Source organism: Lathyrus oleraceus, chromosome 1 (assembly GCF_024323335.1).
Source record: "Lathyrus oleraceus cultivar Zhongwan6 chromosome 1, CAAS_Psat_ZW6_1.0, whole genome shotgun sequence".
Classification (NCBI taxonomy): Eukaryota; Viridiplantae; Streptophyta; class Magnoliopsida; order Fabales; family Fabaceae; genus Lathyrus; species Lathyrus oleraceus.
Genome location: NC_066579.1, coordinates 439,455,769 through 439,479,739, shown reverse-complemented (window position 1 = coordinate 439,479,739; position 23,971 = coordinate 439,455,769). Strand labels below are relative to the sequence as shown.

At 36.5% G+C, this 23,971-nt stretch overlaps 1 long non-coding RNA gene and 1 other non-coding gene across 2 annotated transcripts; both read left to right on the top strand.

Moving 5' to 3' along the window:
• The first annotated feature begins 1,373 nt into the window (after positions 1–1,373).
• On the top strand, positions 1,374–1,480 carry LOC127115949 (small nucleolar RNA R71). Its single transcript, XR_007800946.1, has one exon. It is a non-coding gene; the product is annotated as a small nucleolar RNA R71 (small nucleolar RNA).
• A 10,116-nt stretch (positions 1,481–11,596) lies between these two features.
• LOC127081049 (uncharacterized) lies at positions 11,597–13,592 on the top strand. The gene is made up of 2 exons (XR_007788059.1): positions 11,597–11,920; positions 13,262–13,592. It is a non-coding gene; the product is annotated as an uncharacterized LOC127081049 (long non-coding RNA).
• The last annotated feature ends 10,379 nt before the right edge of the window (positions 13,593–23,971 follow it).

Below are 23,971 nucleotides of genomic sequence, written 5' to 3'. Positions count from 1 at the left end.
CTTGTGGAGTTTTCGCCCTAAATTACCTAATTAATTTTGATGTATTAATTTTAATGTATTAATTTTAATGTATTAATTTTAATGTATTAATTTTAATGTATTAATTTTAATGTGGGAGAATTCCTCCTAATCACCTAATTAATTGTAAAACTTTGCCTTTGAATAAGTGATCTTGGACCTCTCTTTGTTGCCTTACGATTACGATATTACGGTCATGTCCCGCGAATGTGGGGATACCCTTAGCAAAGACCCTTCGGTTAAATCATCATAAAATAAATTATAGTCCCTCGGATGTTGCCTTCGAATATACAATTTTGTCCCTCGATGACCCTCCGATGTTGCCTACGATTAAATGATGATAGTCCCTTCGAATGCTAAGGTATCCTCATAACTGTTGCCTTCAATGACCAATCGATGACCCTACGATGACCCTTTTACATCCAAAGGATAAAACTACTTATTTCTCAATAATAAGGACAGTTTTACCCTCATAAGGATAGGAAATGCCCGTAAAGACCTTGGGTCGGTATAACTCTTAATTGCTGGCTCACAACTTAAAACACTTTTTCGCACCTCACACCTTTCAAAATACCTTTAGAAAATCACCACTTGGTATACATTCATACTAGAATCATTACCGAGTTATATTTTTCTAAACAATTTTCAAAACTAAACGAGATAACCACTTTGTATACATTCATACAAGAATCATTACAAAGTTAAATTCTCTTTTCAAAACAATTTTCCAAACAATTCACAAACACTTTTTTTAGACAAAAATAATATAAGTGATCGAGCAATTAAGAGCCCATGGATAACCATGGATACAAAGGGTGCTAACACCTTCCCTTTGTATAATGTACCTCCCGAACCCAAAATCTAAATTAAGGTCTTTCCTGTTCTTTTCCACCTTTCCTTATTGGATAAAAGAAAAGTCGGTGGCGACTCTTGCTAACCGCGACATTGCGATTAAAACCACAAAAAGTCCAGTTCACCGTATGACAGTTTCGTTTAATAGACTGCATTCTGCAGATTGGTGTCCTTGGGTTCTACATATCTCACAATCCGACGAAACTGCGGCTACAGTATTCGGGTTCGTGTACATATGCTCGACTTTGAGGGCTAATGCGTCCATTTTAGCTTGCATCATGTCTATAGAGCTCAGTTCATGCACTCCCCATTGGGCTTCCTTCTTCTCAACTGTCGCTCATTCGACTCCCCATGATTGATGGTTTTGAGCCATGTCTTCGATGAGGGCACTAGCTTCAGGGTAAGGTTTGTTCATCAGAGCACCGCCTGCGGCAGCGTCGATGGTCATCTTTGTGTTGTAATGAAGTCCATTATAGAAGGTTTGGATGATTAACCAATTTTCTAAGCCATGATGTGGGCATGCTCGTAACAACTCTTTATATCTCTCCCAAGCTTCGAACAACGATTCTCCTTGGTTTTGGGTAAATCTAGTTATATGGTTTCGAAGAACGGCGGTCTTACTCGGGGGAAAATATCTAGCAAGAAAAACTCTTCTAAGGTTATCCCAAGTCGTAATGGAATTGGGTGGAAGGGGATCTAACCATGATAGGGCTTTATCTCTGAGGGAAAAAGGGAATAATCTTAAACGTATTGCCTCAGGAGAAGCTCCATTGGTTTTAAAAGTATCTGCTAATTGAAGAAATATTTTTAAATGTTGGTTAGGGTTCTCGGTAGCGAGACCCGCGAATTGTCTTTGTTGCACTAGTTGCAACAGGGATGGTTTAAGTTCAAAATTATTGGTTGGGATAGTTGGGTTTACTATACTAGAACTAGGTTCTTCATTAGATGGTTGAGCGAAGTCCTTAAGAGGTCTTTGGTTTTGATCTTCGGCCATAGCTCTCTTAATTCTGTGAAAGAATAAACGTGCGCGAGCGTAACGTTCAGGTTCCGCCAGAGGGTTTACTAAGCTTAAACTTCCGGTGTTGCGAGTTCTTCGCATTGACCGGCGGGAAATAACCTAAGTCTAAACGATATAACAACAGGAAAATGAAATTTGACGAAATTGGTCCCCGACAACGGCGCCAAACTCTCGATGCGTGCTTTTCGCAAGTATACGAACGCGTCAGAGTAATATAAAAGATTGTCGAATCCACAGAGACCAAGTGTCAAGCTATCGTTATCTGTTGTTATGGTGTTTATCAAAGGTAGTCAAAATAGGTGTTTTTCGTAGTGTGCAATGAAAAGTAAAGTATTTAAATAGATTTAATTAATAAAGACAGGGTCGAATGTAATTCACGTAATCAATTGATGATCCAAGTACTTGCTAATAGAACTACTTATGGGCAATGTTTCCTACTTTGAAAAGAACTAATTTAACAGGAATTGTCGCTTTCGCGTATTTAGAACCGAGTTGTACTCCCTAATCAAACCCTCTTATTGTCACTTATAAAAAGGCGCGCATTGCGTTAGAGTAGTAAACTTATTTTTAAGAAATATAGTATCTTGACTAAGTTGAAAAGTATTATAACCTGGACTTCTTAACCAAAAGAGGTTCTTACGAACCAGACTCTAAACTTATAAACGCGTCCGAAAATAGTTTTAAAATCTCTTTTCTTCTTAATGTTAAAAACTCCTAATGAACTAAACAAAGCGTTTTCGCTGTTTTTGAAATAGTTAAAAATAATTAAGTTTATAAAGACGTTGGACGGCTTTCGATCTTACCCAACGGAATTGAAGTGCGGGAAAACTTAATTTGAAAGTTAAAATAGCCCTTAAGTGTTTCTACGAACAATTGTACGGATTATCGGTTCAATTACGATCCTTACATTCTAACCTTTTAGATTTAGTTAGACATGGTAAAATAAAAGTGCATTAATTTAAATAAAAGTAGTGCGAGTGCGGAAAGTAAATAAAAGTAGTGCGAGTGCGAAAAGTAAATAATTTAAAGCGAGTGCGAGGAAATAAATAAAGTAAAAGCGAGTGCGGGAAATAAATAAAGTAAAAGTGAGTGCGGGAAATAAATAAAGTAAAGACAAGAAATAAAAACCTGCTCCAATCGGAGGGCTGAGTAAATTGCAATGCGGAAAAGAAAATGGCGGTAGGATTAACTTCCTTCCAAAGTGCTCCAAACTCGATTACAGACTCTATCACAGACTTGATGACACAATTGTGGTAACACTCCAATGCGAAGCGATTACCACTATAAAATACTGAATATATGCCTAAGTGAAACAAAGTTACTTCTGAGTTTGCATCTGCTCTAAGTTTGGATGATTGTAAAAGTGAATTCGCGTTTCTATTTATAAGCAAGTAAAAAGATGGAAATGACTTGGATGCCCTTCAACTTGAAAATAGGAGGGAACCATTTTTCCTCTTGTGGCGCCCGCCACAAGGCCATGGCGCCTGCCACAAGGCCATGGCGCCCGCCACAAGCACAATATGGGGCACCTTAGTGGAAGTAGTGGGAAAACGTGGGAGTTGATGGAATTAAAAATTTGATACGTCATGGCTTGGCCTGTGGCGCCCGCCACTGGGTAGGCCATAAGCACAAAATGCTGAATTTTAGGGTTTTTAGCCCTTTTTCACTCCTCTTCTCGATCGGGGCTCCGATTAAAGTAAAAACCTGAAAACATAGAAATAACACAACAAAATGACAATAAAAAAACTAGAATGCATGTGAAATCGGAGTCGAAAATACGTAAATTTCAGTGTTATCAGCAATCTTGGGGCCCTAAGACCCAAACGACCGACCTTAAGCAACATCCCCAGAGAGCTCGGTCGTCCAACTATATGATAGCGGGAGGATACAGAGTAGGGTGCCTCGACACCCCGTCTAACCAAAGAAAATGCCTTAAAGAAGGAAAGTACACCCATTCCAGAGCCTTAGGAAATGATCACAACGAAAGACTCAAGGCAACGTCGGACCACAACCAAATCTCCATTGAAGGTTTATCTACCTAGCCATTTCATTATTTCTTTTGACGAATTCAATTGATTATTGTACTAGTCAAAATGTACAGGTGTGTGTGTTTCCTCTGGAAGGACAGAGAGACTCAGAGGCCTTAGTAGGTTTATAACGCTATATGGTGGTTAGAGTTGGCCCACGATAACGAGAAGCCCTGTACAGTTGTGTTTTGAGGTAGTTCAGGAGTCCTGCTCACTTGAGGTGATAGGCTATGCGGATGACTGGTGATGCTTGGAAGCAAGTGTATGGTTATGTTCAGTCGTGGTGTTGTGACTATAGTAAGTGTTATGCTCTTTTGGGGTGTAAAGAATGAGTTGTCCTTCTCTTGCATGGCATATGTATTTATAGAGGCCTTTAGGGTCTAGGGTTCAGGTCCTCCTTAGTAGCGTCAATCTCTTTCCTCTTATCAGAGGTAGTTATTGACCACCTATCTCTTAGGAGTTAGTCAAGTCTCCGACTTTCTTGACCCACACATCACAAATACCTCTAATCGGGTATTCGAGTTATCGCCTGGGCGAAACGGTTCCTAAGCGAGGGCGTCCCAGTTTAGGACTTCCACAAATATAACACAACATAGTCCCCCAAGAACAAGGTATTTTTTAAGGACGAAGTGTTTTTAAACTTCTTTTTTACTTGAAGCATGAACCTCTTCATACCAGAGATTTCTCTAGTCGAAGGCAACCATGCTCGAAGGGGGAGTCCCTCGGATAGGGGAGAGTCCCTTAGTTGAACGCATTTATATATAAAGGGCAAGTCCCTCAACTAGGGGAGAATCCCTCAGCTGAAGGCGTTTAAAAAGGGTGAATGGATTATGATAGAACATTCATACTTTTAGGCGAGGCACTGAGATGTCAAAACATCAATCGCTTATAAAAGCTTTAGTGTTTGAGTGGTAAAAAACATGGATTACATTTAATTCATCTCATGATAGCACTTTTTGGGGAAACTAATTTGTTTTGCTTCTTACGTGTGTCTTCTAGGTGTGGAGACTTTCCACTTCTTGTGGCAGTTCCCTTATTGGGTCAACGTATGGCCGTGTGTTTTTGGCTTCTCTATATTATTTCATAAAAACCCTTTTATTTTCCTTTTCCATTTCTCTTTTCCTAGAAACATTTATGGGTTAGGCATCTTTTCGTATGAGTCCTTGTTTTTATTGATCACGAGGAATAAGACTAAACTCGTTCATGTCTATGATAGCATGTCCTTGTATTCCACTAAGGGAATGATTGATAAATTTTGTCATGGCATTAAATTTTGCAGCATGGACCGAGATAAGGATGTGATCATGGAGCCCTATTCGAAGTATGAGTGGGCAATATGGATACTTTTGGCGAGCCGTTTTCTCCTTAGTTTTACATCTTTTAACCCATTGTGTATAACCTAATGGTTATGATTCCCTTTACCTATTTTGAAACATAAATTTTTTAATGTTGTTAATTTTGCCCCTACTTAGGTTACCCTGCATGTATGGGGTATACTTAAAGCTTTCCATATAGTCCGTTGTAGCTTGGGTGTATCCCCCTCTGTCAAAGTGTTTCTCTATTTCTTTAGGATGGAACTTCTTCCCACCAATGACTGGGTAACATTGCGCCCTTTTTCTTGTGGAAACCTACTACAACCCTTCACCAACTCTTATGAGGATTGGAAAGATAAGTTTATGCAATACGAGGAATGGATGGTGCATCTCCCGTTATCATAGGGGCGAGGGGGGGGGGGATTTTTTCCTTTATTCTGGTCTTCGGATCCCCAACTTACTGAAAATGTGGACCCTCGTGCACTTTTTACCCTCAACCAAGAATTGATTTAGGTTTTAGGGTGTTTTTGTTCTATGAAGTCTAGCATCCTTATTAACCGAGATCATGAAGACAACGACGAAGTGAAGGCATATTTAGGTATGAAATAACACTTTCTGACTTAGATTTGTTTGCTGTTGTATTCTAATGATGTTTATTATCTGCAGGGGAGATGGAGGGAAATTTTTTGGGATCTTTTCGTAATAAATTGACTTCTACCCTAAAAGAATAAACATTGTGGCAATTCATTTTCCTGGGTTTAAGGCAATTAGATAGGGGCAACTGTCATACTTCAATTTTGTCCTATTAGTTAATTGCATTATCCATTTCATTTTCATCTGTACTACCATGACCATTGTATTTGGTCATGCCCTTTTGTTTTTCCCCCAGTAAAAGTTCATATGCATATGATACATAAAGATGAAAGTTAAAGGTTTAAATTTTGGTTTTGACTTTTAAAATACACCTTTTACATTCAAAGTCAAGATTTTGGTTTAACTTTTAAGCCTTAGTCATTTAAAGTGTTCATTCCATTTTGGGTCCTTGTGCTCCTTTTCCTTATATTATCTTTTTATTAATATATGTTAAGTGTTTTTATGTTAGAGAGAATAGGGAAATCTTTTACAAAATAATAGAAGCATGTTACCATTATCATTTTTAGTCAAATTAATTATTTTTAACATCTTTTATTAGGAGCATTTTATTGCATCTTATTTTAGCCCTTGCATTGTTTAAAATTGAATAAGGCAACCTTTTTTCATTCCCTTCTAAACATAACATAAATGTGATGAAGCATATAGTTAGACATTTTGGGAAATAAGTATAAATATAAGTATGCATTTCTATACATTTAAATAATGGTACTTAGTACATTTTGGTCTTAAAGTTAATAGTACATTAATATAGTATATTATATTTAAAATAAAATAGAAAACTAAAAATGCAAATAAGGTATACATCGTGCATCAACTTCATCACACAACTTCACCATTTCCATGTGACATCTTTCATATGCTCCATACCTCTTCATTACCTTGCAAAAAAAATCATGAACATACCATAAGCATCATAGTACCACATAACATGAAAATAAATTATCAAGCATGACATAAAAAATGAACCAAAATGGGACCCTCAAGCATCATGACATACAAACATACATATTGCAAGTTGTACCATCACATATTCAACAAAGTCAGAAGCAGCAACCATGGTACATACTCATACATAGAATCATATCATCAATTTAGGGGACCACATTAAAAAGAAAAAAGCAGTCACATGGCATCACACACACAATTGCAGAAATTCCATAAAACCAATAATATCATAACAGATTCATTCCATTCCAAAACTTCACATGAGCCAGAAAATCCTAACCAAATTCACACGTATTGGAGAAAACTTCTTAGCCTATAAAATGATCTATTTTTCATTCCAAAAGAACACAGAGAACCCTAATATTTTCAGAGAGCAAAAATTATGCAGAATTTTAGATGAACCCGACTTGCTTGCATATTAGTTTATACGTGAACTAATCTACGTGAGTATTAGGGTAATATTTCTGCCTAATTAGCTCACTCATTTTTTCTCTCCATTAAACCTAATACCTAAAACTCTACTCACCATCCATTTTACTATGAATTTCACGTTGAAATTCAGAGTTAGAAAGAGCTAGCCGTAAGCTTATCAGTTCAACAACACAACCAAACACACAACACACAAACAACAATAATTTGGCGTAGGAAAAGCTTGAACCAAAATAGAGTATACAAAAAAAGCGAAAAAGAACGAGGACAAGGAAACAAATTTTTTTCACCTGAACATTTTTGGTAGACTTTCTTCCTCTTTAGAGTCCATCGTGCCTGACTTGAAATATTGAACACCTTGCTTTGTTGTGTACATTAAAATCTTGGACTTGTGTGTTAATAACTTGAAATCGCTTAAAATAATTGTTGTATACGCGCTTAAATCAATGTTGACTGTTGTGTTTTGATTGATTTAGGACATGTTTTTGAAGTTTTTGAATTGAGGGTTTCAAATTGGTCTGATCCCGTTGATAGGGTGGTATTTTGGTTAAATGAGTTTGGGATTTGGAAAGAAGAGGTTAAATTAGGTGGGTTTTGTGTTGGGTTTTTGGTGTTTGGTGGTGGTTGACACCGGAGAGGTCGGTGGTGTCGCTGTCCCTCTCTGGCGAGGGTTGATTGAAGTAGAAGGCCGGACTTCATAGAGAAAAGAGAGTGGTTAAAGGTACAAAGAGAAAGAGGGTGATATTTCAAAATGAAATCTCCTCTCAACATGTTTCAATGGTTATACCTTTCCCTTCTTTCGCTATGCATGCTTGCCACGTCTATGGCCTCCCTACCAGTGGTGCTCCCTTATCCTGCCACACGTTAGATTGACTAAATCAACTGGGGATCCCATGTGGATCCCCCACTGAAGCTAGTAGAAATATACTCAAACGCGTCGCACGCTCGAACATACAACAGAGTCGTCATCGAACTTTATTTATTCCCGAAGGAAAGGGAAAACATCGATAAAAACCAAGGGAAAGAAATATGTTGGGTAAGGAAGTCGATTATGCAAGGGGAAGATATTAGCATTCCAAATATCCATGGTACTCCATGGGAACCGTTTTGATTGTTCTTGCTCGAATAGGTATTATATCTAAAGATTACTCACAAAAGAATGGGAAAAGGAAAAAGAAATAGATAAAGTGCTCGGTGAGGATTGAGACCCTCACGCCTACGCATCCTCATCTTGCAATGAGGAATTCAGAGCTCCGTAGTTCAAAGAACTAGTGGTGGGAGATGAAAAGAATTGTGATAAAGGTAAGGTTTGAACCAAAGGATAATGTTGTTTGAACTCCAGCACGGGTGAAAGACGTGGACCCAAGAGTAAAACTGGCATTAACCGATATGTAGACTGTCTGAACATTCGCAACTATATGGTATAGCCGAAGACAAAGTGAATTAATTGTTTGGGGAAAATCCAAACATCTTTTGGTTCACAAAGGAAATGCAAGAAGGAGCTCAAAGAGATAGTGTATTTGGCTCAAAGATAAAGTGTATCACATCAAGTGAATGAAGGTAGAATATGTATGCATCCTGGAGATGAATGGAAGAATACCCTAAGGCAGGAATAATAAATAAGTATGCTCGCGAAGGATTTAAACCCTCGTGCCTACGTATTCTCGTCGTGCAATGAGAAAATCAGAGCAATCGTAGTTCAGCCTACGACGACTGAAAACAAAGGAACGAGATTGATTTTCAAGAGGCAAGATAAGATGCTTAACAAGCAAGAATGTGGTGTTAACCCAATAATGGTGATCAACCACAGAGACAAGTGATATATGATTGGCCTATACACGAGAGGATTTATAAGGCAAGAGAGCTTCGTCTGAGCATGAGAGGCCTTATAAGACGAGCAAAGATTATGAAATGATTGGTCTATACACGAGAGGGTTTACAAAATAAGAGTTTCGTCTAAGCACGAGAGGTCTTATAAGACGAACAATGATTATGAAATGATTGGCCTATACACGAGAGGATTTACAAGGCAAGAGCTTCGTCTAAGCACGATAGGTCTTATAAGACGAACAATGATTAAGGGGTTTGCCAAGGCACGAGAGGACTGATAAGGTAAACAAATGAGCAAATGGAACAGGCCTAAGCACAAGAAGACTGATAAGGCTCACATTGAATAGGGGTTTGCCAAAGCACAAGAGGATTGACAAGGCAAACAATGATTAAGTTGATTGATCAGGATTTCAAAGACTTGGTTACAAGGGAATTGATCCAAGGGATATCTGAATGTCAAAGGGGGTATGAATAATGATCCACTGAGGAAGAAATGATCGATGAGGTGGACTGCCGCTACACGGTCCTAAAATGATGTACAAGGAGTCCAAAGGGAAATATATTTGATCTCAAAAAGATGGTCTTGATTGATGAATGAAGAATGATTGATTAATAAATAGGTTATATTGATAAATAAGGTAGCTCCCGAAGAATCTGAATTCTCCTACCTACGTATCCTTATAGTGCATAAGAAAATCAGAGCTTTCGTAGTTCAGTCCACTAGGGCTGAAAATAAGGTGATTAAGACAAAAAAATTGATTTAAATATTGGAATATACTTTATAGCTATTGGATAGGAACCACACTAAAGTCTATGATTAAAGGTGGATATGATAAGCAACAGGCTAAATGTCCCGCATCCAAAGATATCCAGAATGAGTGTAGGAAAGCTCGAGTCTGATTCCTTCTTTACTACTTAAGGCTCGTGACATGTAATTCTCATCTTAACTTTCAAGTTGGGAGAAAAGTCTTTGTTGTCATTTCTTGTAGTGATGAAGACCTTATCAATCATTCGATTCGAATTGCACTAAAGTCTATGAATAGAGGTGAATACAATGAGCAACTAGGTCAAGCCTCATGTACCCAAAGATATTCAGAATGGGGGTAAGAATTCTCTAGTCCAATTCCTTCTCCATTGCTTAAGGCTCGTATCGTACAACTTGAATTATGATTGATAAGTTGTTGATGTAGTCCTTTGCTTGTTGCACTAATGCTTTGTGAATAGAGACTTGCCAATCGTATGATTCGAATTGTGCTAAAGTCTATGAATAGAGGTGAATACGATAAGCACTAGGTCATTCGTCCTATACCCAAACATATTCAGAATGGGGGTAGGAATTCTCCAGTCTCATTCCTTCTCTATTGCTTAAGGCTTGTGCCGCACACTTTGAATCATGATCGATAAGTGTTGACACCTTTGCAGCGCTTGAGAGGTAGTCCAATTTGCTAGCTATGTTTGATTGATGTTGACTTGAAGTCTTGATCTTGCATTTGAACCTTGAGGTCTTGAGCTCTTGAGATTCAGTATATCCATAATAGCTTGAGCGCAATGAACTTGCCATATCAAATGATCAAGGGTCTTCTGATCACTTGAATTAGGCTTGGGGCTTACAACACAATTACAAAGGATTTGGTTGACCAAAGTGACCTTTGGTCAACACTAATCAGTGGGATTGAAAGTATATATATATATATATATATATATATATATATATATATATATATATATATATATAATAACAAAGTATTGAAGTAACCAATCATACAAATCTGACTGAAACCCTAAGCTAAGGGAATAAGATTAAAAAATCAAGATTTTCCTACCTATGGGTACAATGGTCATATCCAAAAAAGTGGTTAATTAGGAAAAAATTGATTAAAATTATAACAATTAAGACCTAATCAAAATTAACTAAACCTAATCTAATATCTAGTTATTCACAATTAATCAACCAAGATTTAATCAAAATTAATTATCTAATCAAACCTAGTTAACATATAATTACACTACATGATACCCACAATTTGAGCTAATCTAAAATTAACCTATTTAGAAAAATAATTCTAAAATTAGATTATTTCTATAATTTAAACTTAAGGTTTTAATTAATCTAAATATCCTCATTAATTTAATCATCTAAACTCTCATTAACCTAATTAAATTCTAGAAATCACAAAAGAGTTAATCAATTCTAAAATTCTAAACCTCCTAATCAAATTCTAAAAATCCTAATGAATTCTAAAATTTTATTTCTAAGATTTCCTAATATTCTAATATTTCCTAATATTCTAATATTCTAATATTCTAAGTCTTAATTAATTTCTAATTAGAAACACAAAAACAAGAAAATGGTGTACAAAAATTGGAAATGGGGCTTGAAGCCAAAAAAAGGCCTGAACTGGGATGAATGAACAAAAACGCGCCTGGGCCCTAGGGAAATAAGGCCCAACACGGAGTCAATCAAAAAGGTGTTTACTAATCCTTGGGGTGCGATGAGTAATAATTCATTTGGGCCTTAGGCCCAAACCCGACTTGGTATCGTGAGCACTGATTTTGCACATCAGCATGAAACGAAAAGCATAATAAGCTGAAAGAAAATGCTCCTGTGAACAGAAAAGAACACTTCTCATCCATAAACTTGCATCACGCGTTCATCTTCCTCTTCGTATTTTCGAATCGTCGCGCACCAATTGAAGAAACCACGACTCCACTTCATCGATTCGTGACTCAACATCATCATCAATGTTCAGATCGGTTGTATGCATGTGGAAACGAAGAAAAACATAATTGACACCAGGAAACTCACCAGATTTTGAAGCTTTGATTGCAAACAGGTATCAAAACTTTCTACTTCTTCGATTTTGATTCACACTTCTTCTTCTTCTTATTCACGTGCGAGCATTAGATACGGATGAGAGGGAAGCGAAGTACACCGTGAATTCGCATCGCAGTGAGTTTGTGGTATGAGAGTTGCGAATTACTCGATCAATTGCATCATGATGATTGCGCCTTCTGCGATTTGCTTGCGTGTTTGCAGAAGCAGATTGAGAGTGAAAAAGGTGTGTTCTGAGATTCGTGGCGAAGATTGAATGTTCGAGAGGTGTGAAAATCATGAAGATATGAGAAGAGTGAATTGTTATGAGATATTGCCAATGTGAGAGAGTGATGAGTGAGGAAGATGATTATTCTGTGAAGGAAAGTGAGAGTGTTGTATAGCTGTTTATTTGAGATTGCAAGAAATGGTGAATGATCTGAGATTTTCTGTTTTGAGAGAAAAAAAGTTCCAGTTGAAATTAGGAGGTGAACTTTGTTTATATAAGTGATGATGATTCAGTTAAGTTGTTATCCTGTTATGCCTTCCATCCAAAATTTTGTTGAGTTGGTTATGAATTCTATTGGATTTTGTTACCATTTCTACTATGAGATTTTTGCTTTCTGTTCAAAGTTTTTTAGGTGGTTTTTGAAAACAGTTAGAGTTTTTATGAAGTTAGTTATGAGGAAAACAAAATTAGGTGGCTGTTAATGGTTTGTTGTGCAAGTTTGTCTTTGAGCTAAGTTGGAAAAAAATGAATTACATTGGTTCTGTTATGATTATGCAGGTATGTGGTTTTGGGTGAAGCAGGGCAATGGTGTTGAATGTTGCTCTGTTACCATATTATGCAGGGCTGATGTATTAGTTGCTTTCACTTGTGTTCAGGGCTATGCGTTTTTTATAAAAATTTTACAGGGTTATATGCTTTGTGATTTTTCTATCATGAACTACCTTTGCGTTGTGAAATATTATGCCCTATTTAAGGTCAGTTTATAAGTGTATATGTTAGTCTCAATTTTCTTGGCAAAGACCAATAGGTTATGTAGAATTGAAATGCAATTGGGATTTGATGTGGAAAATTGAATGGTATGTCAAATATGTAGTGAATTATTCATTGTGTATGATTTTTTTTGGATTGTAATGGTATAGGAAATTGTGCATGGTTGGAAAGTTGTGTTGAATTTAAATGTGTATAATTTATGGAATTGGATTGGATGGGAATATGTATGTGAAATATACTGAAGGTGTGCTATTTGAATGTTTGCAATAAATGGTTATGGAATTGGATTCAAATGGTTAAGATTAGGATTTTGTGTATGACTTGAACATGAATTTCGATTTTTGTGTGTTGGTATGGTTGTAGGTCTTTAAGCAAAGCATGACATGACTTTATGGTGGGCAAGGCAAGGCTTATGGCATCGAAATGGTCAAATTGAAAAAAATGGAGTTTTCTCGATCATGAAGCAACATTGGATCAAGTATGGATGTATATGTAGTCAATATTAAGTTTAGGAGGAAGAAATGTAAAGGTTGACTTTGGTCATCTATTTGATCAAAAGGTCAACAGTTGACCAAAAAGTCAAAATTTGGAAAATGTATATTTCTTTTATTTCCTTATAATGGGATAATGTATTCATTGATGAATGAATGCAAACTCAAATGTTTGGATGAAATAAAATATGATTGTATGTGAATCAAGACTTAAGCTTTGACAAAAAATCAAACTTGACTTTATGAATGAAACAAATCCCTTAACCCCTTGAATCATAAGGATCATGATAACACATGAACCAAATGAACCAAGATATATGGATAAAATCAAGACTTAATGGCTGTCACACCCCAATTTTGACCCTGAATCGCTGATTCAATACATTCATCATAGCTATTGTATGTCTACATAGCATACCATGCATTCCATACCCCATAGTGCCTAAAATATCAGTCGGAATAATTTTGGGATTTACAGACAAACCGGTTGAATCAATTATCAAATGTGTGTCAAAACAGCGGGCGAAAAATTTTCAAGATCGATCTTGCAGACGTCAATTTTATTAATCTACGGATCACGTAGTTTAACCTGGCGTGCTCGTTTTAATTTTCGACTACTTTTTCAGTTGCATTTCGGTTAGTCTGAGCCTTTTAACCGACCAAAATTGATTCAAACTTTGTATATTTTCAAGAAGTTTATTTTGTACTGATCATTTTGGTGCATTCAGTTTTCTTTTTCTAACATTTTTGCACTTGATTTTTTAAAATTTATTTTAATCTTTTTTATGTTTTTTTTTTCCAAAATATAAAAAAATATTAAATAGAAGTAAATAAGCACTCTTTTTTATCCACTGAAAATATATATACTGTTTTTTTATTTACTAATAATTTATTTCTTTAGTTTTATTACTGTTACTATTAACATGTCACTTTATTTTAATATTAATTAGTAATTAGTAATGTTATGTCTTTGTATTATTACCTTATCATTTTTAAGTAAAATTTTAATAATAAGAAAAGAAAGGGTAAATTGGATTTTTAGCAAAACCTAAGATTATAGTATAAAAGAGAATGTTGTGCAAAGAAATGAAATGAATCCATAACATACATTACTAACACACACACACACACACACACACACACACACACACACACACACACACACACACACACACACACACACACACACACACACACACACACACACACACACACACACACACACACACACACACACACACACACACACACACACACACACACACACACACACACACACACACACACACACACACACACACACACACACACACACACACACACACACACACACACACACACACACACACACACACACACACACACACACACACACACACACACACACACACACACACACACACACACACACACACACACACACACACACACACACACACACACACACACACACACACACACACACACACACACACACACACACACACACACACACACACACACACACACACACACACACACACACACACACACACACACACACACACACACACACACACACACACACACACACACACACACACACACACACACACACACACACACACACACACACACACACACACACACACACACACACACACACACACACACACACACACACACACACACACACACACACACACACACACACACACACACACACACACACACACACACACACACACACACACACACACACACACACACACACACACACACACACACACACACACACACACACACACACACACACACACACACACACACACACACACACACACACACACACACACACACACACACACACACACACACACACACACACACACACACACACACACACACACACACACACACACACACACACACACACACACACACACACACACACACACACACACACACACACACACACACACACACACACACACACACACACACACACACACACACACACACACACACACACACACACACACACACACACACACACACACACACACACACACACACACACACACACACACACACACACACACACACACACACACACACACACACACACACACACACACACACACACACACACACACACACACACACACACACACACACACACACACACACACACACACACACACACACACACACACACACACACACACACACACACACACACACACACACACACACACACACACACACACATGTTCATAAGAAACTCACACACACACACACACACACACACACACACACACACACACACACACACACACACACACACACACACACATGTTCATAAGAAACTCACAAACAAAAACCTTCACAACTCCACATTCTTCTCCCATGTAAGAACCATAAATATTCACTCTTCTCCTTCACTACACACAAACATAACACACTCCCTTACCTTATAATAAATCTCTTATTCAATCTTATCTCTTTTTTTTACTTTAATATTTTGTTGATTTTGTTACTCATTATGTATTTTAATTTGTTGGATATACATTGCTTGCTTTTGTCTTGAATTTCTAATATTTTACTTGCTTTTGTTACTCATTATCTCTTTATTTTTATATATTCTTACATTTTCATTTTTAATTATATTTTATTTTTTAGTTCTATATACCATATTAATACTCTTTTTTTTAGTTTTATAATAAACTAATTACTTTTAGTATTTTAGTATTACAGATACTACATTCAATTTTATACTACTAGTTTAGTAATATATATATATTTGATGTTACTGTTTATATTTTAATATATACATACTTTATATAAGTTTAATATATGTACATGCTGTGCCGTTTCATTTTCGTTATATATAAACGTTCATACTAGTTAAAGTTTAATATATATATATATATATATATATATATATATATATATATATATATATATATATATATATATATATATATATATATATATATATATATATATATATATATATATATATATATATATATATATATATATATATATATATATATATTATTAGTTTTTGAGCTTTAATATATACTTCTATTATTTATTTATTTTAGTTTAGATATATTGTAGTTAATATATACTTATATTTGTTTAGTTATAATCTTTTTTAAGTTATATGTCACTTCTGTTTTTTTAGTTTTATATATATTTATAATATGTTAATATTTGTTTTCGTATTTTGTTTTTTTTAACTTTATTTCGATTATATAGTAATGCAAATTTATTATAGACAACAGGTGTGTCTGTTGTGTTAGTTTTCTGTTTTTTTTTTCAATTACTTTGAGTTAATATAAAATTTGTACTACTGCTATAATAATATTTTGGTTGTTGTTGCCTTTTATTGCATTGCGATCTCGGAGTTAAAATTCAATTTGACTGTCGAAAATCGTTTAGATGCATAAATTTTAGTGCTCAACTTCTTGTAGAGTGACTCATATAGGAGTCCACTTTAAGTTAGCTTAGAGCTAAATTCAGTTGCTTTTTCGATTTCGATTTATTTCAGCCCCTCGGCTTACTCTTGGACCTTCTTACAATGAGCTTTTAAGCAATACCAATATAATTTTCAATAATTTCAAACATTTATTCATTAATCATTTTTAATTTAATTTCAAACAATTTTATTAAGTAAAATTGAAATAAAAAGACTACCTGGGTGAAAGGTCCAGATGTAGTCCCGAATGTTAGGCCCAAGTTGTAAGAGCTTGTAAGCCCTATGTATTCGTCTTCTCTTCAAATATTTGTAAATATTCAAACGTATTTTTCAATAATTTCTAAAGAAAAAGATTATCCTGGATGGAATATCCAATTATAATCCCGAATATTAGGCTCAAGCTGTAAGAGCTTGCAAGCCATAAATATTCGTCTTCCCTTCCACACTCTAATATTCAAATCATTTTCTAAATAAAACGTGAAGAAAAAGATTATCCTGGATGGAATATCCAGTTATAATCCCGAATATTAGGCTTAAGCTGTAAGAGCTTGCAAGCCATAAATATTCGTCTTCCCTCCAAAACATTCGAAAATATTCGAATTATTTTCTTAGCAATATTGGAAAGGAACAGACTGCCTGGGTGGAATGTCCAGACGTAGTCCCGAGTCTTGGACCCAAGCTGTAAGAGCTTGCCGGTCGTAAGTATCCGTCTTTCAAACTTTAAAATACTTAATTCCTATCTTAACCTCTTTCAATAAAGATGGAAATGGAACATGGTGTATACCGTGCACTCCTGAGATTAAGATTTGAGGCGGATGCCTCACCTATCTTAACTCTCGCCATCGTCTAAAATTGTCAATGCGGTTTCTTCAAACCCTTTCTCAATCAAACCCCAAAACACTTAATCTTTATTAAACACCTTTCGTCAATAAAGATGGAAATGGAACATGGTGTATACCGTGCACTCCTGAGACTAGGATTCGAGATGGATATCTCGCTCATCCAAGTTCTCGCCATCACTCAAAATACATCCAACCAATCAAACTTTTTCTCGCCGCCGTGCGACTAATCAAAAAAACCTTTTTCATAAACGAAAGATATATTGTCTTAAGGTGATGCAAAACAATGTTTCGGCCACGATTGTTGAGTCGAGATAGGTGACGCTTTTCCGAATGTAGATTTATAAATCCGTTCAATGTGTGGTATGCGTCCGCTCCTCATCTGTTTTGGGTAAAACGATGTTTTTGTCGATTAATACAATATAGCTTTCGCTAAAATCGACCAACAAACAAACATTTTTCTATCCAGAACTACGTAAGCCTTGATTTCTCTTTTGAGATACGTAGGAGCAGGATTCGTAAATCTTGTCAGGCCCACTAATAAAAAACTTAGGTTTAGTCCTTCGTCAAAAATCCAAAAACATTCTCTTCTCATCCTTTCTTTCTTTCCCACCTAATAATTCGAAAAGCCTAATACTTCAACTAACACTAACGCACACGACTAACCTAATGGTTCCCGTTGAGTACAACGGACGTGAGGGGTGCTAATACCTTCCCCTTGCGTAATCGACTCCCGAACCCTGATATTGGTTGCGATGACCTTATCTTATCCTTTCTTTTAGAGGTTTTATGGATATTTCCCCTTTCCCTATTTGGGAATAAATAAAGTTCGGTGGCGACTCTGTTCAGTCCATCATTGTGAGCGTGCGATTGCGCTTCGCTTTAAAGTCGTATCCCCATTTTTCGAGGTGCGACAGATGGCCACTCTGCTGGGGATACCCCATCCCTAAGTGAGTCAAGCCTAGTTAGGTCGTATGTGTGCCTTTGTTTGTTTACCTATGTGGCTTTTCTTTATTGTTTTTACTATCTCTATTGTCATATTGATATGAATCTGTTGTATTAGTTCGATTATGGTTTGGTACTTGGATACTCTGATTGCAAACCTTGTGGGAAAGACTTTTTACCCGAGTCTCGAGTAAAAACATAAGATAGGATGAGGTTGAGTAGTGTGGGTCCGCGAGATGTATTTCTCGTTGGGTCGGTACGAGAACCTTACTTAGAGTAGATTCTTGAGAGGATGTTGTCGCTCGGCAAGTAAGTTGACGTAAGCTTCGATATTTTGATAAGGATCCATGACTCTAAGGACCATTTGTAGAACCTTAATCATGTGTCCAATTAGGAAAGATGGTTGCGTAGTGTGGGTCCGTGAGTGAATTTCTCGTTTGGATCGATGCCAGAACCTCACTTAGAGTAGATTCTTTGGATGAAGTTGATGCCCGGCAAGTAAGTTGTCGCAGGTAGCAAACAGTCTAATGGATCCATGACTCTAGGAACTTTTTTAAAACCTTAAATCATACCTGGTGAGAACCATGTTCTATATAAAGCAATCAGACTTATCCATGCCTTAAGCCTATTGAACCTATACAAAAAAATACATTGCATCTATTCATATACCATTGCATCTGCATTCGTTATCATGCATTGCATATCATTTTCCAAAAATACAAAAAAAACTCATTCATCCTTTGTCCATGAAGAGCAAAGTGATTCCTGACACGCGTTTAGAACAAAGAACCATGTCTAAAGAAAATTCAAGAAGCATTGAAGGAGGAAGGCTCAGGTACATATATCTAGATTTCTGGGCCAAGTAATGTGAAAGGGAAAGGACCCCTGAAACCCCTCAAGGTTTTGTACCACAAGGAAGAGGTCAAGGATGTGGCTAACGAGATACCATCATTTCCTGGTGAGAGCATTGAGATATCGCCTTGGATTTCCAATCCTCATAACATATAGCCAACTTCTACAACCCCTAATTCAAAACTCGTTGGTGGTTCCCAAGTCTCTCAAGCTGGTTCCACAACCTTACTCACTCGGGTATGACCCAAATGTGCAAAGTGGATATCATGCTGGATCAGAAGGGCATTCAACCGAAGACTGCAACACTTTCAAAGCCAAAGTACAACAGTTGATTGACAACTGGTACATAGCCTTTCAAGAAGGAAGCTTGGTAGTAAACGTTAACCCATCGGCCGAATAAGTGCGAAGGTCTCAAGGGGTGTCCCCATAGGTTAATGGATCAAGTTTGAAGAAGTTATTCCCTAAAGCTGGCAATCATTTGGTTGTTTCAACACTTCTTTTGGATTTTCCTTGCATGTTGATTGTTAATTGCTTTTAAGCATTGTTGTTTTCTTTGAATTGGTAAGATTAATGAAATGTTTATGCATCTTTTGAATTAATCCATTCGTATTCACTCGTTTTTCATTTATGTTAAAAACAAAAATACTCCTCACATTCACTTTTGTTTATCAAACCGTTGTGTTAACAAAGATTGGAAGGAGGATGATGAAAACGAAACACCTGAAATTGTTATGGTATGCTTTTGAGTAAAACCTTGTCGATGATATAAGGCATTGTTTCAAATCCCCAAACACTGAAGAGATAAGGAGTTAATCCCTAGTCAACCACTTTGAGCCTAGAAGTTGGTGTTTATTTCGGATCTAAAACCTTTAATCTTAACCTGGGGCAGGGTAGTTGTGTTCAGATAGTTTGATCATGCATTCGATCTTTAAAAAAAAATCGTCCATATGTACACCCTCCAATTAGGTCCAACCACATGTTATCCTTCGCGCACATGCTGAAGTGTCAAAGAAGCTAAGAAAAGCTAAAATTAGTGTTGGTTGATCCTTATCCACCAATAATATGGCAGTCAACACCTTTAAAAAATAGAAAAAAAACCCGCTAAGTCAAATACCACAAAATGACTTAGGCAAAAGTTAGGGCATCCCGATGGACCTAAAGCTTCAAAGAAGTGGTCCAGGCAAAATAAGGGATAAAGAAAAACAAAAAAGGAGGTCCTCAAATCCTCAACAAAACAAAGAAAAATAAGGTGACTGCCATTTCAAGAAAATCTCACCTTGAACCCTCATTTTCACTCTCGCACCTTCGAAGTCGAATACGTGTATCGAATTAGCTGAACGTAGGATCTGGAGATCATCAAGAAGAAGGGGTGGGTAGAAATAAATTTTGAGCCTTATATCCTTTTGTTTCAAAAAACCGTGAACCAGGCCATGTTACAACCCTTAAAAGTCCTAATGGAGACATGGTTTATTTTGAAAGCATACTATAACAAGGTTGTGTTAACTTGACTCCAAATGATTTTTGTTAATCATTTGATGGCACCAACTTGCATATTGTGAATGACTTGATCACCATTGTGTTCTTATCAACGACTCTTTCACTGTATTTCACCCATTCATATCAATAAACTTTGAGTTCAAATTTTTGCATAAACATTGCATTAAAATTACCATTTTTTGAATGCACAATCTTATTTGCGAGTCAACACTTAGCATCAAAGAAATTTCAAATACAGTTGAGGAACTTGATAAAGTGAGAGAAGTCTAGTCAAGGGCAAATCACTTTGAGCATCGGTTAATTCGAGCTAATCACCCTAAGGGTCATCTCACCAAGAGTAATTTGTTTCAAGACTCAGACCGGGGCAAGTCACCTCAGAGCTCAATAAGTCCAACCATCCAAAAGACAGTCAATCAAGAGTCTACCATTCCAACATTTGGTTAGTCAAGTTCGGACCATTGCAAGTTTCAAACACTTGGGGCAAGCCATCTCGAGGTAGTCTCATGGAAAGTTGTTTCCAAACTCACTTCCAAGGTGAACATTTCCAAAGACCCAACAGACTGGGGCAAGATGAGCCACAAAGGGGCAGGACCTTTTTCTTCATGCTTTCAAACTGCTCAAACAAATTCTGCCATATGTCAACCACTATTGAGTTTAAGACGAGTACCCGAAAATTATGCTAACATGATTCATGAATCCTCCAAAAGGATCCCATTGGCTAAGTTGTGGCTGTCAAGCTTGATAAAATTCTCCTTTGGCAACATCTATCGCAAAATATTTGGTTGAGTTCTCGGTGTTGAGGAACCATGAGCTTCCATAAAAAGCCTTTACAAACTCCCAGTCTGCCAAGTGTCAACATTCTCATAATCATGATCATTCATATATCATGCATAAAAGAAAATTCAAATCATGCATAGCCGAGATGTACTTCGTGCTCATTTTGCATTGACCTAGGTCTTGTTGTTGATCCTATGTCCATTGACCTCTAATTCCAGTTTGTCTTTGGTGCCCTTGAACCAACATCCGGTTTTCGCAGTCATTTTCAAGTCCAATTGTTGTTGAGCTTTATCAGGTCATATATGAACCTGTTGTTGAGCTTTATTCAGGTCATATATGAACCTGTTATTGAACTTTATTCCATTATCAGGTCATATATGAACCTGTTGTTCAATACTATTCAGGTCATATATGAACCTGTTGTTGAACTTTATTCCATTATCAGGTCATATATGAACCTGTTGTTCAATACTATTCAGGTCATATATGAACCTGTTGTTGAACTTTATTCCATTATCAGGTCATATATGAACCTGTTGTTCAGTGCTATTTAGGTCATATATGAACCCGTTGTTGAACTTTATTCCATTATCAGGTCATATATGAACCTGTTTGTTCAGTGTTATTCAGGTCATATATGAACCTGTTGTTGAACTTTATTGTAGTGTCAGGTCATATATGAACCTGTTTGTTCAGTGTTATTCAGGTCATATATGAACCTGTTGTTGAACTTTATTGTAGTGTCAGGTCATATATGAACCTGTTGTTCAGTGCTATTCAGGTCATATATGAACATGTTATTGAACTTTATTCCATATTCAAGTCATATATGAACCTGTTATTGAACTTTATTCCATTGTCAGATCATATATGAACCTGTTGTTGAACTTTATTCCATTGTCAGGTCATATATGAACCTGTTGTTGAGCTTTATTCCAGTGTCAGGTCATATATGAACCTGTTCTGAAGAGTCTTTCTCTATGATTGTTTCAGTGTTGTCAGGTCATGTATGAACCTGCTGTTGAGCTTTCATTCCAGTATTACCAGGTCATATATGAACCTGTTGATACACTCTTCTTGAATTTTTCTGAGTTTGTTAGGTCATATCTGAACCTGCTGTCAGAACTTCTTGATATTCCCCAGCATTGTCAGGTCATATATGAACCTGTTGTTGTGTTTTATTCCAGCATTGTCAGGTCATATATGAACCTGTTGTTGTGTTTTATTCCAGTATTGCCAGGTCATATATGAACCTGTTGTAGCATTTTTTTCCTTATTCGGGTTTAGTAAGTCATATGTGAACTTACTACCGAAATCTCTTGTATTCTAAAGTATCGTTTATCAAATTTCACTTTGAGTACTCCCCAGTGTGTGTCTGATTCTCCAGCAGGATTATTTTCCCCGGCGAGTAGTTTGTTTTTACCATTTGTCTGTCTCCCTGTGGACCATCCGCATTCCCCACAGATTTGGTCTGCCTAGTAGCATCTCCTGTTAAGGGTTCACCATATCCCTAGCAGATAAAAATTACAAAAAAGAATCTTGCATCGGCACATATCATATCATATCATATCATATCATGTCATAGGGATTCAGGATCAAAATTCGGGTCTTCATAGTATTTAACTATCTCCCACTATGATCATATGAAGAGTGTCCTGCTTCATATTCTGTAGTTGAAGATATTTAAATAGGGGCAACTGTCACACCCCAATTTTGACCCTGAATCGCTGATTCAATACATTCATCATAGCTATTGCATGTCTACATAGCATACCATGCATTCCATACCCCATAGTGCCTAAAATATCAGTCAAAATAATTTTGGGATTTACAGACAAACCGGTTGAATCAATTATCAAATTTGTGTCAAAACAGCGGGCGAAAAATTTTCAAGATCGATCTTGCAGACGTCAACTTTCTTAATCTACGGATCACGTAGTTTAACCTGGCGTGCTCGTTTTAATTTTCGACTACTTTTTCAGTTGCATTTCGGTTAGTCTGAGCCTTTTAACCGACCAAAATTTATTTCAAAATTGATTCAAACTTTGTATATTTTCAAGAAGTTTATTTTGTACTTATCATTTTGGTGCATTCAGTTTTCTTTTTCTAACATTTTTGCACTTGATTTTTTTAAATTTATTTTAATCCTTTTTATATTTTTTTTCCAAAATATAAAAAATATTAAATAGAAGTAAATAAGCACTCT